The sequence below is a fragment of the Oncorhynchus kisutch genome, linkage group LG8 (genome assembly GCF_002021735.2).
Source record: "Oncorhynchus kisutch isolate 150728-3 linkage group LG8, Okis_V2, whole genome shotgun sequence".
Taxonomy (NCBI): domain Eukaryota; kingdom Metazoa; phylum Chordata; class Actinopteri; order Salmoniformes; family Salmonidae; genus Oncorhynchus; species Oncorhynchus kisutch.
The window spans coordinates 59,684,234-59,696,636 of NC_034181.2; positions in this window are offsets into that span (position 1 = coordinate 59,684,234).

Below are 12,403 nucleotides of genomic sequence, written 5' to 3' on the forward strand. Positions count from 1 at the left end.
TCACAGACAGCCTATCCGCAGCACTTACAGGCAAGCTGTGAGTTCTCCTGTGCGAGATGTGAGGGGCAAGCCGCTGAAGTTGTAGTTGTAGCCTCTGAAGTTGTCAAATCTGCTAACCAGCATCCCAAAATATTGAAAATGCCTTTCATCATTAATGGTTTGCATAGGTTGGACAAGAGACGTGTATTCTCCATTGTCCCATTTTGTATTGTTCAGTGGACGAACTTGCCATTTTCTCAGTCTTTTTTCCCCCCTCCTGAATAGTAACAGCAGTACAAGCTCTTTCTGTTCAAGCTCTAGCAATTGCAACTAAAAAAGATACATGTTTGCTACTGTGGCTAAAAGTTGTGTCGTAAAGCAAAGAACACCAGACTAGCCTGACCTGTATCTAGCATTTGTAAAAAAGCATATAACACCGGATCCGGAAGTTCAAAGGTCATCTCTAGCTTGTCAAAAAGAGTGCTTTGGCCCCTCTTGCTTGGGGAGATACTCTGGATCCCCAACCCCCATAGTGAATATACACTACACAAGGCGACTTCCTTTCTGGGTGGAAATTAAAAGATTCCGCTGCCCCCCCCCCCCAAAAAAAAAACGACCCCACCCACGTGCATGCACACACGTAGATCAATGGAGTGGAGCTTGTAGCCGCCTTAACATCATCCCTACCGTGAGTCATGGTGGTTGCAGAATAATGCTATGGAGATGCTTTTGAGTGGCATGGACTGGGAGACAGGTAAGGATTATGGGACCAATGAATGGATCGAAATATAGGCAAATCCTTGATGAGAACCTGCTTCAGAGTACAAACAACCTTAGACTGGGGCAAATATTTATGTTCCAACAAGACAATGACCTCAAGCATACAGCCAAAGTAATGCTGGAGTTGCTTCAGAACAAGAATATGAAAGCCCTTGAGTGTCCCAGCCAAAGCCTAGACTTGAATCTGTGGAAAGACTTGAAGATTGCTGTTCACTGCCGCTCTCCATTTGATTTTGATAAAATGTATTAGGCTCCCCATTAGCCAAGACCAATGGTGACCGCTAGTCTCACTGGGTCTGACACATAACGAAAAATATATTACATACAACATACTTTACAATTTACATACATTTAAAAACATTAACATGTAGCGTGTGTGCATCTATCAGTTACACATACATGTCAGTACATAGACACAACAAGTAGATCACATGGGGGAGAGGCGTTGTGCCATGAGTTGTTGCTTTATTTTTTTTGAACTGGGATTCCACTGGGATTCTCTGCCTCTAACCCTATTACAGGGGCTGAGTCACTGGCTTGCTGGGGCTCTCTCATGCCGTCCCTGGAGGGGGTGCGTCACCTGAGTGGGTTGATTCACTGTTGTGGTCATCCTGTCTGGGTTGGCGCCCCCCCCTTGGGTTGTGCCGTGGCGGAGATCTTTGTGGGCTATACTCAGCCTTGTCTCAGGATGGTAAGTTGGTGGTTGAAGATATCCCTCTAGTGGTGTGGGGGCTGTGCTTTGGCAAAGTGGGTGGGGTTATATCCTTCCTGTTTGGCCCTGTCCGGGGGTGTCCTCGGATGGGGCCACAGTGTCTCCTGACCCCTCCTGTCTCAGCCTCCAGTATTTATGCTGCAGTAGTTTGTGTTGGGGGGCTAGGATCAGTCTGTTATATCTGGAGTACTTCTCCTGTCCTATTCGGTGTCCTGTGTGAATCTAAGTGTGCGTTCTCTAATTCTCTCCTTCTCTCTCTCTCGGAGGACCTGAGCCCTAGGACCATGCCCCAGGACTACCTGACATGATGACTCCTTGCTGTCCCCAGTCCACCTGGCCATGCTGCTGCTCCAGTTTCAACTTCCACCTGACTGTGCTGCTGCTCCAGTTTCAACTGTTCTGCCTTATTATTATTCGACCATGCTGGTCATTTATGAACATTTGAACATCTTGGCCATGTTCTGTTATAATCTCCACCCGGCACAGCCAGAAGAGGACTGGCCACCCCACATAGCCTGGTTCCTCTCTAGGTTTCTTCCTAGGTATTGGCCTTTCTAGGGAGTTTTTCCTAGCCACTGTGCTTCTACACCTGCATTGCTTGCTGTTTGGGGTTTTAGGCTGGGTTTCTGTACAGCACTTTGAGATATCAGCTGATGTACGAAGGGCTATATAAATAAAATAGATTTGATTTGATTGAAAATCTGTGGAAAGACTTGAAGATTGCTGTTCACTGCCGCTCCCCATTTGATTTTGATAAAATGTATTAGGCTCCCCATTAGCCAAGACCAATGGTGACCGCTAGTCTCACTGGGTCTGACACATAACGAAAAATATATTACATACAACATACTTTACAATTTACATACATTTAAAAACATTAACATGTAGCGTGTGTGCATCTATCAGTTACACATACATGTCAGTACATAGACACAACAAGTAGATTACATGGGGGAGAGGCGTTGTGCCATGAGTTGTTGCTTTATTTTTTTTTAAACAAGGTTTGCTGTTCACTTACACCAAATAAGATAGAAAGGAGTTCCATGCACTCATGGCTCTGTATAATACTGTATGTTTCCTTGAATTTGTTCTGGACCTGGGGACTGTGAAAATAACCCTGGTCGCATGTCTGGTGGGGTAAGTGTGTGTGTCAGTGTTGTGTGTGTGTGTGTGTATATAAGTTGACTATGCAAACTATTTGGAATTTCCAACACATTAATGTTCTTACAAAAACAAGAAGTGACGCAGTCAGTCTTTCCTCAACTCTTAGCCAAAAGAGACTGGCATGCATAGTATTAATGTTATCCCTCTGACTACAATGAAGAGCAAGACATGCCGCTCAGATCTGGGTCAGCTGCACCTTAATTAGGTCTTCATTTGCAGCATTTTACCATAAGACTGGACAATAATCAATATAAGATAAAACTAGAGCCTGCAGGACTTGCTTTGTGAAGTATGGTGTCAAAAAAGCAGAGCATCTCTTTATTATGGACAGACCTCTCCCAATCTTTACGGTTTGACCATTTAAAAGTGTACAATATAAGGTAACACCAAGTAATTTAATCTCCCCAGCTTGTTCAACAGCCACACCATTCATAACCAGTTTCAGTTGAGGTCTAGAACTTAGGGAATGATTTGTACCAAATACAATGCTCCTACTTTTAGAGATGTTCAGGATCAGTTTATTGCTGACCACCCATTCCAAAACTGACTGCAACTCTTTGTTAAGGCTTTCAGCGACTTCATTACCTGTGGTTGCTGATGCGTATATGGTTGAATCATCCGCATATATGGACACACATGCTTTGTTGAATGCCAGTGGCCCGTAATTGGGCCTAGAAAGCCGTCCTGTGGTATACCACACTTTACATGTTTGACATTAGAAAAGCTTCCATTAAAGAAAACCCTCTAAGTTCTATTAGATTGCCATATCGTGGATTCAGAGCTGAGGTTGAAAATCCATAACACATACATTTTCTCAACAGGTTATGGTTAATAATATCAAAAGCTGCACTGAAATCTAATAGTGCAGCTCCCACAATCCTCTTATCAATTTCTTTCAACCACTCATCAGTAATTTGTGTCAGTACAGTACATGTTGAGTGCCCTTTTCTATAAGCATGCTGAAAGTCCTCAGGTAATTTGTTTACAGAGAAATAGCATTGTATTTGGTCCCCCCCAAAATTCCAACAGTGTGCTAAGAGCTGGCAGCAAGCTGATAGGTCTGCTGTTAGAACCATCAAAGGCCGCTTTACCACTCCTGGGTAGCGGAATGACTTCGGCTTCCCTCCAGGCCTGAGGACCAAGAAATCCCTCTAGGCTCAGATTAAAGATATGACAGATAGGAGTGGCTATAGAGTCATCTACCATCCTCAGTACCTTTCTATCTAAGTTGTCATTGCCAAGAGCTATGTCATTATTGATCGATAACAATAATTCGTCCACCTCTTCCACACTAACTTTACAAAATTCTAACTTTCATTATTACTTTTTTATGCATGAGTACGATGGCTCACTGTTTGTTGTTGGCAATTCCTTTCTAAGATTTCCCACTTTGCCAATGAAGTAATCATTAAAATAATTGGCATCATCAAATGGTTTTGTGACGAATAAGCAATCTGATTCGATGAAAGATGGAGTTGAATTTGTCTTTCTGCCCAGTTTTTTTTTTTCTCCATCATTCTTTATATAATTGATCTTGGCTTCATAACTTAACAGAGCTGCAAGGAAGAATGTGAGAAAATCCCCAAATCCAGATATGCAAAGCTGATACAGACATACCCAGATCACAGATCACTCAAATCTCATCACCGTGAAAGGTGCTTCTATAAAGAATTGGCTCAGGGGTGTGAAGACTTGTGTAATTGAGATGTTTCTGAATTTAATTTAATGAATTTGCACAAATTTCTAAAACCATGTTTTCATTTTGTCATTAAACATTTTTTAAATCCATTTTGAATTCAGAATTCAGACTGTACTTATGTGGTATGAATACTTAATTTTTATTTTAAATTTTTATTTTACCCCCTTTTTCTCCCCAATTTCATAGTATCCAATTGTTAGTAGCTACTAACTTGTCTGATCGCTACACGTACGGGCTCGGGAGAGGCGAAGGTTGAAAGTCATGCGTCCTCTGATACACAACCCAACCAAGCCGCACTGCTTCTTAACATAGCATCCAACCCAGAAGCCAGCCAATGTGTCGGAGGAAACACCGTGCACCTGGCAACCTTGGTTAGCGTGTGTGCACTGCGCCCGGCCTGCCACAGAAGCCCTCCCTAACCCGGACGACAGGCCAATTGTGCGTCGCCCCACGGACCTCCCGGTCGCTGCCGGTTACGACAGAGCCTGGGCGCGAACCCAGAGTCTCTGGTGGCACAGCTGCCACTGCAGTACAGCGCCCTTAACCACTGCGCCACCCGGGAGGCTATGAATACTTTTTAAAAGCACTGTATGTTGCATCACTTCTTCATCGGTATTGCTGTCACAGAAATGCAGGGCTCTGAAATGGACCGATGGGAATTTTTATGTGAGCAGATAGTTAACAGAACACCCTCTACTTGGTGCTACATTTGAATAATTGCTCAAAGACAAAACCACTGACTTTTATAGCCAGACACATGGTTATAAGCTTTTATTTTGCTTGTCAGGGAGATTTATTTTTGGTCATTCATTGTGACAGACATTTTGAGTCCTCCTAAATCATTGAGGACCTTAGATATCAAGCTTTCAATTATTATACATTTTTATATGTGATTAATAGTGTCAATTACGGCACTATTCAGTATACAGAGATTAGATTTTTTTTAGCATCCAATTACATTCTGCTCTTGCTCTTTAGTTCTACCATAGTTCTTGGGATACTGTCTGTAACCCTATGGCTAGGGTTCCAAATTTGTTATTCGGCTGTCCCAATAGGAGAACACTTTTTGGTTCCAGGTAGAAAGAACCCTTTTAGGTTCGAGATGCACACACGTTCCTTTTTAATTTAGTAGACAATTATTCCTACAGATTTGCAGTCCCTACAGTTGCGTATTGCTCATTCAATGATCAAACCCCAACTGTGGTATTATTAGCTGTCTGTTCTAACCAACTGAGCTAACTCGCCCCCAAGCAAGTGTAAAAACCTGGAGGACAGAACAACTAAGTCTAAAGAAGAGCAAAGGTCAGTGAAGCCCAGCAGAGCTGCAGAGGCCGAGGGCCAGTACATATCAAGTGAATTAAAACTGATGTGTGACCTTCCCAAAAACACATCAGAGCACACCAGTAAAGGAGAGCTCTAATCCCCCAGGTATCCCCTGGGTAGCCTAGCTACTGTGGCAGCAGGCAAAAAGGGCCAATGTGAATTTTAAGAACAGCCAAATCAATAGTCAAATCATGACTTAATTCTCACTTCCGAGGGCATAAACCAGAGTACAATAATGTAGTATTTAAGGTAAAAAAAGAAACAGGCACAAGAACACAAGTCAGTCAGCTAGATAAGGAAAACAGGGGTTGAGTGAAGATGCTGAACATCTTTTGAGGGCCTCCTTAATAATATTTGCTGGAGTACATTGAGACTTCCTAAACTAGAAGAAACACACACGTGCATTTAACAAAGGAGAGCAGGTATCAGGGGAGCAGAAAGCAGGTGGGCATAACATAGGCTTAGTGTACTTTATTTCCCAACAACAACCTTTCGATAATTCACTGAAAACAAGTTTTTAAAATAAAAAAAGTTATGTAACTGTTCTGGCGCTAAATTGATCTGTCACTCCAAATAAAACAGCATGCTTGTTTTGAGGAGGGGGATTATCATTGTTGGTGCAGACTGACTACAAAAGAGAATGTATCGGCAGCAAAAAAAGGTGACTAATTGTAACATTTGTCTGGATGCCATTTTTGTTTTGAAAATGCTATACCTATGCTATTTTAGGAGCCGGATGCATGCTCTGACTGCATGACTTATGGAGAATAACTAGCTAGCAAAACATTCAGTAAATGACTCACTCACGTATCAGCTAAATAATGTGATAACCATTCATATTAAGCCTCTTCGCACATTAATCTAATTGTACGGTAGCTAGTATCAGTGGACTGGAGCTCCGATGTCACATAAAATGACGTTTTATAAAGAAAATACTGATTTCAGCACCCAAAGAATAGCCTGCAATTACACAGAACAATGGCGTATGTAATTGCAGGCTATTCTTTGGGTGCTGAAATCAGTAGTTGTATTTTTTTAAATCGAGAAGATTGAAATACTGCTAGGTTTAATAACTGATAGTCTTTTGTCAGTATGCTAGGCTAGCTAATGCTGTATGCAGTCCATTGGATCAGATTTGGATATAATGATGAGATGCCAATGTCTCCACCCTAACAATGGGATATATTGCCCACAGAGCAGAACGGCGGGCTGTCAAGCTCCTGCCTGTTCCTCTCTTTGGATTGGTGGATAAAACTTTTTTAAATATTCGATGTGGGATGTTGACGTCAACTGCCTGTATTCAATGGAGAGATACTATACTACTAACCTCATGTCATGAATATGCATAGCCATCGAAACAACTCCTATATGAAGTGTTTTTTCTCAAAGTTGCTCGTAACAACCTAAGCATTACAAAACTTCTAAACCTCAAGTAGCAAATAAGCGCAAAAATGTTCTGTCGACCTAATTCGACACTCTCATTGACCTCCATACAAAACTCCTCGCTTGGTGAGCAAAATAAATGAAATAACGCCAAGTCTCCATTCTCTATTACTCCTCAGCTGAGTTCACATTTAGGTCGCAAATGTTGAGGATTTGTTTGCCGGCGCAAGTCTAGACAGCATTAGCTCGATTATGCCTACAACAGTGAAGTTTCAGTCCGCTAGGTGCATCTCTACAGCATGGGCATATCTCTGGGTGAAGTGGACATCCGCATGCATGCATCTTATCAAAATATGACTAATTCAGTAGTACACCATCCCATTCTCTGGGCTCTGGCTGCAATCATAACCAGTAGTATATACGAGGAATAATTAATCATAACCAGTAGTATCTACCAGGAATAATGAATCATTACCAGTAGTATCTACCAGGAATAATGAATCATAACCAGTAGTATCTATCTGAGGGGCCCCTGTGTTGAGGATTGTAATATTTGTGTTGTGAAGAAATGACCAGGCAGAAGACGGGAGTACAGTTAGTTTTCGTTTAGTCAAAACCCCTTGTACTCTACAGTTCGCGGCACCCCAGTGTGCATGTGCATTTCCTATTAGGTGTAGTAACGTAACACTGCCGTAATACATTATATTAGTTACTAGGCTGTTACTAAGCAGTAAACAGATGTAGATCCCAGATACTACAAGGATCAGCGTGGCAGATGTGTTGTTACCGACTCTTACCACCTGGGGGCGGCCCATCAGGAAGTCCATGATCCAGTTGCAGAGGGAGGTGTATAGTCCCAGGGTCCTTAGCTTATTGATGAGCTTTGAGGGTACTATGGTGTTGAACGCTGAGCTGTAGTCAATGAATAGCATTCTCACATAGGTGTTCCTTTTGTCCAGGTGGGAAAGGGCAGTGTGGAGTGCAATAGAGATTGCATCATCTGTGGATCTGTTAGGGCGGTAGAAGGCCAACATCCCGGAGTCGACTCTTCACTGTTGACGTTGAGACTCGTGTTTTGCAGGTACTATTTAATGAAGCTACCAGTTAAGTACTTGAGAGGCGTCTGTTTCTCAAACTAGACACTCTAGTGACACTCACCCTTTTGCTCAGTTGTGCACTGGGGCCTCCCACACCTCTTTCTATTCTGGTTAGAGACAGTTTGTGCTGTTCTGTGAGGGAGTAGTACAATGTTTTACGAGATCTTCAGTTTCTTGCCAATTTCTCGCATGGAATGGGCTTCATTTCTCAGAACAAGAATAGACTGATGAGTTTCAGAAAGTTTTGTTTCTAACCATTTTGAGTCTTATCAAAACTACAAATGCTGATACTCCAGATACTCAACTAGTCTAAAGAAGGCCAGTTGTATTGCTTCTTTAATCAGCACAACAGTTTTCAGCTGTGCTAACATAATTGCAAGTATGTTTTCTAATGATCAATTAGCCTTTTAAAATGCTAAACTTGGATTAGCTAACAACACAATCCCCATTCACGCTAATCTATTTTCCTACAAACAGCAGTGCAACAACACTAAATCAATGATGAAATCATTTTTGCTTGTCTTTTTTGTGCATTTGTGGACATCTGCATTCAAAAGACCGGAGCATACATAAACACATACCTCTCCTCATCACGCTTTGAGCAAACTGAGGAGTAGAAGCATGGCTCCCGTTGATGACATCACAACATTAACACAATTTAGAAAATAAATACACTAAAATAGTGAACTCTTGAAAGTAGTGTAATACATCTCAAAATAACCTTAAAATAATACATAAAAATAAACATGAGGGCTTTTTGATGAAATACATAAAGTATATTTTAAACCTGTTACACATATATTTTTTTAATTCTGATTTTTCAGTCACCGATCCCGTAAAACGCCTCCGTACAGAAGACGCCTTCCTCCAATGACTCTTATATGTAATGTAATACATAGTAATGATCAAGGGCTAGGTTTAGGGTAGGGATGTCTCAAGGATCCCAGATAGCACGAACCATAGCCTCAGTGTGTCAGTGTTTCAGCCCTTAGCCGTTAATTGTGTGTTTAACACTTGTATCTTTCATCAATGTTTATGATGAGTATTTCAGTAATTTGATGTGGCTCTCTGCACTTTCACCGGATGTTTGTTTGAGCGCATTTTGGAAGCTGTTTTTTTCTGGATCAAACACGGCAAATTAAATTGACATTTTGGATATACAGCGGGCAAAAAATTATTTAGTCAGCCACCAATTGTGTAAGTTCTCCCACTTAAAAAGATGAGGGGCCTGTAATTTTCATCATAGGTACACTTCAACTATGACAGACAAAATTAGAAAAAAATCCAGAAAATCACATTGTAGGATTTTTTTATGAATTTATTTGCAAATTATGGTGAAGTTGTACCTATGATGAAAATTACAGGGCCTCATCTTTTTAAGTGGGAGAACTTGCACAATTGGTAGCTGACTAAATACTTTTTTGCCCCACTGTATATGGATGGAATTAATCAAACAAAAGGACCAATTGTGATGTTTATGGGACATATTGGAGTGCCAATAAAAGAAGCTCGTCAAAGGTAATGCATGTTTTATATTTTATTTCTGCGTATTGTGTAGCGCCTGCAGGGTTGAAATATGCTACCCTCTTTGTTTACTGTTGTGCTATCATCAGATATTAGCGTCTTATGCTTTCGCCGAAAAGCCTTTTTAAAATCTGACATGTTGGCTGGATTCACAACGAGTGTAGCTTTAATTGAGTATCTTACATGTGTGATTTGATATCATTTTTTTTTATTTGCCGTGCTGCATTTTCCCTGGCTTTTGCCCAATTGGGACGCAACCGTCCCCTATACCATAAGAAGTTAATGCAACCGCTGTGTCAGATTTCATTTTTTATTTACGGTAACAGCACACCATTCAATTATGTTAGGTCAGCGCCTAGCCACAGAAAAACAAACAGCCATTTTCCAACCAAGGAGAGGTGTCATAAAACTCAAAAATAGCGTTATGAATATTCACTTACCTTTGATGATCTTCATCGGAATGCACTCCCAGGAATCCCAGGTCCCGAATAAATGTTTGTTTTGTTTGATAAAGTCCATAATTTATGTCCATATACTTTTTTGTTCTTGTGTTTAGTTCACACATCTAAATTCACAAGACGCAGGCACTTAGTTCAGATGAAAAGTCAAAACAGGTCCATTACAGTTCGTAGAAACATGTCAAACAATGTATATAATCAAACTTTAGGATGTTTTTATCATAAATCTTCAATAATATTCCAACCGGACAATTCCTTTTTCTTTAGAAATGAAAAGGAACGGAGCTCGCTCTCACGGCCGTGCGCATGGCATTCTGCCAGGCCCCTGAGTCAAACAGCTCTTAATCGCTCCCCCTTCATAGTAGAAGCCTTAAACAAGGTTCTAAAGACTATTGACATCTAGTGAAAGCCTTAGGAAGTGCGATATGACCCCCCATAGGGAATTCCAGAGGTCCGGACAACAGGCCCTCCGATTTGACACCCTGAACATTATCTGATAAGTAGTTGGTGAAACAGGCAAGGCAGTCATTTGAGAAACCAATGCTGTGGAGTCTGCCGATGAGAATATGGTGATTGACAGAGTCCAAAGCCTTGGCCAGGCCGATGAAGACGGCTGCACAGTACTGTCTTTTATCAATGGCGGTTATGATATCGTTTAGTACCTTAGGCATGGCTGAGGTGCACCCGTGACCAGCTCGGAAACCGGATTGCACAGCGGAGAAGGTACGGTGGGATTCGAAATGGTCAGTGATCTGTTTATTGACTTGGCTTTCGAAGACTTTAGAAAGGCAGGGCAGGATGGATATAGGTCTGTGACAGTTTGGGTCTAGAGTGTCGCCCCCTTTGACGAGGGGGATGACCGTGGCAGATTTCCAATCTTTAGGGATCTCGGATGATACGACCGAGAGGTTGTACACCAGACTGGTGTGCGTAGCCGGGAGGAAAGCATGGTCAGCCGTAGAAAAATGCTTATTGAAATTCTCGATTATCGGTGGTGACAGTGTTACCTAGCCTCAGTGCAGTTGGCAGCTGGGAGGAGGTGCTCTTATTCTCCATGGACTTAACAGTGTCCCAAAACATTTGAGTTAAAGCTACAGGACGCAAATTTCTGTTTGATAAAGCTAGCCTTTGCTTTCCTGACTGACCGCGTGTATTGGTTCCTGACTTCCCTGAAAAGTTGCATATCGTGGGGACTATTCGATGCTAGTGCAGTCCGCCACAGGATGTTTTTGTGCTGGTTGAGGGCAGTCAGGTCTGGAGTGAACCAAGGGCTATATCTGTTCTTAGTTCTAAATTTTTTGAAAGGGGCGTGCTTATTTAAGACTGTGAGGAAATTACTTTTAAGGAACGACCAGGCATCCTCGACTGACGGGATGAGGTCAATATCCTTCCAGGATACCCGGGCCAGGTCGATTAGAAAGGCCTGCTCGCAGAAGTGTTTTAGGGAGTGTTTGACACTGATGAGGGGTGGTCGTTTGACCACCCATAGCGGATGCAGGCAATGAGGCAGTGATCGCTGAGATCCTGATTTGAAAACAGCAGTGGTGTATTTGGATGGCAAGTCGGTCAGGATAATATCTATAAGGGTGCCCATGTTTACGGATTTAGGGTTATACCTGGTGGGTGAGAGCTTGTTTATTTGGTCAAAACACTTTTGCTGTTAATGTCACTAATCGATGCCAATCTTCAGGACCTTAATTAGCACATCTATGGCACAATATACATAATCCTGTTGATGTAACCCTAATGTTTTTGCGTGTGTGAAACAGTGGCCAGGTCAAAATGCCCCTTGTATGTAGGCACCACAGGAATCCTAGTGCAGGAGATGAAATGTCTTCAAAATCATCACAAAGGAGGACAAACTGAAATGTTTGTACACCACATTTCGGTAACTTTGTTTAGGTACCCGTTCAGTCTGCTGTTATTGAACTGTTTTTCAACTGCCAAACTGACATTCAATTTACTGCCTTATCTCTCCCTCTTCTGCAGTCATACCAAGCGAAACAGCGTGTTTGCCGTGAAGATTGATGTCTTTGTCTCCCATATCTACGGCAGCAAGTTTAAACTCAGCTCAAGCGAACAATCGGCAAAGGATTTTAAAGTCAAAGGAATCATAGACCTGTGATGGTGTTGATGGAGTACAGTACCGCCTGTGCAAATGACAATGATGAGTGACGACCTGACCTGCAACTGCAGGTGGAGAAATAAGACTGAGCTCAGACACTCAAAGTACAGAGAAGTAAACAGCTCCTGTCAGGATCTATAATAAGGACTCTCACCATCT